Below are 1,627 nucleotides of genomic sequence, written 5' to 3' on the forward strand. Positions count from 1 at the left end.
CCTAAGAGTACTTTTGCTCTGTTTTCAGTTTTCCTTATCTCTTTTCCCTCTTCTTATTGGCTTTAGTTTAGATATTTGTGGTAATTATTTTCCTCCCATTTCCAATTCTACGAACCTATGAAGTGTGAGTTACAATGAATCTTATTATCAGCTCGGATTCTAAAATACACTTTTGAAAATTCTCTGATTCACCACAGTGACCTAGCACTTCTTATGCTTTCCTGGATTAAACTTAAACCCATTATCCAAAGTGAGGTACCACAAGATCTGAAGAATGGGCTCCACTTGTACTCACCATCAAATTGGTACTAACTGATGAACACTAGGGTGCTCACATGGCAGTAACATTCTTCAGGCATTAGGGGGATGGGGGTGTAAACTCATGACTAAAGGACACGGGGAGCATTGTAGGGAGGAAGGGCATACCTCTAACCCTCGCTTGGGTGAGCCAAAGACATGAAGTGTAACCATAATGTTTGTACCCTCATACTACCCTGAAATAAAAAAAAATTCTCTGTTTCAAATGAAGTGAAAGGAAGGATTGAAAATCAGATTTTATCTGTGCGGATGCACACACATACGGGCACACACACACAGATACAATCCCAAGGCTTCACAAATTACCTTACTCCTCTCTGGCTAAAATACATCTTTTTCTGAAAGCTTAGAGACCTGTAGCATTGAAAGGACCCTGGGATAGAAGCACCTAAGTCAACAGGTTTCCTGTTGTTCCATACCCAACCATTTATTCAGAACACTTTTGATTCAAGTCATTCTTATTTAGGGTCTATAGATGTGTGTTTGGGAGATCTTTACATATGAAATTTATTGATCACTAAATTACAACATTTTCATGTTAGAGACACGGTACCAAAAGAAAAGGACAACCTTTATTATAATTTAACTTATTTGCCTGTAATATGACAGACTTGGCTTAAGTTATGGTCAAATTTTAAAATTTATGAAAATATACTTCTCTTGATGGTTATAGAAAGCATTATGCCAGAATCCACAAAGAGTGGCTTTGCCCAAATGAATTTGGAGGATGATTGGAAATTATGGAGGCTTACTTACTAGGGAAGGAAGTTTTTAAAAAATCATTAATGTGAGAAATGAAAAGACTTCATTTATCAATACTTTGTTGGCTTGCTTAACTTGCATTTACATTTGAAATAAAAATTACTCATTTTATGTTATTAGATACATAAATCCATCTTACATTTAGTGTTCATTTGTGTTAGTTTTTCATCTCTTGTAACGTGGCTATATTGCATTTTTCACGTTTGTTCTATATGGTGCATGAATTCACTCACAGTCTCTCTCTCTCTTTAGTTCTTTTCTACGGTTTCAATACAGGATTCTTTCACCTATTTGTTCTATATGAGTACTTTTCATGTCCAAATTATTCACTCCTTTTCTGTCTCTGTGCTTTCGTGTTCACAGTCTTTGAAGACAGATGTGACTCTGCTGTACAAACTTGGTTCATTAGCTTTTAAAAATGCACCACAAGAGCAGCAGAACGGGACCCATTTGTACTCACCATCAAATTGGTATTAACTAATCAACACATAAATGCACATATCAGGACAACATCTATTGGATGCTGGGGAAGGAGGAGGGTGGTGGG

The 1,627-nt window shown here is 36.6% G+C and overlaps 1 protein-coding gene across 1 annotated transcript in view; it reads left to right on the plus strand.

Annotated features, from left to right (window-relative positions):
• The window catches only part of LOC105827212 (cytochrome P450 2C20-like), a gene marked incomplete at its 5' end in the record, with an annotated part of 27,968 nt that overhangs the window by 1,617 nt on the left and 24,724 nt on the right, over positions 1-1,627 (plus strand). The window lies entirely within an intron of this gene.

Source organism: Propithecus coquereli, unplaced genomic scaffold (assembly GCF_000956105.1).
Source record: "Propithecus coquereli isolate 6110/MARCELLA unplaced genomic scaffold, Pcoq_1.0 Scaffold988, whole genome shotgun sequence".
Classification (NCBI taxonomy): Eukaryota; Metazoa; Chordata; class Mammalia; order Primates; family Indriidae; genus Propithecus; species Propithecus coquereli.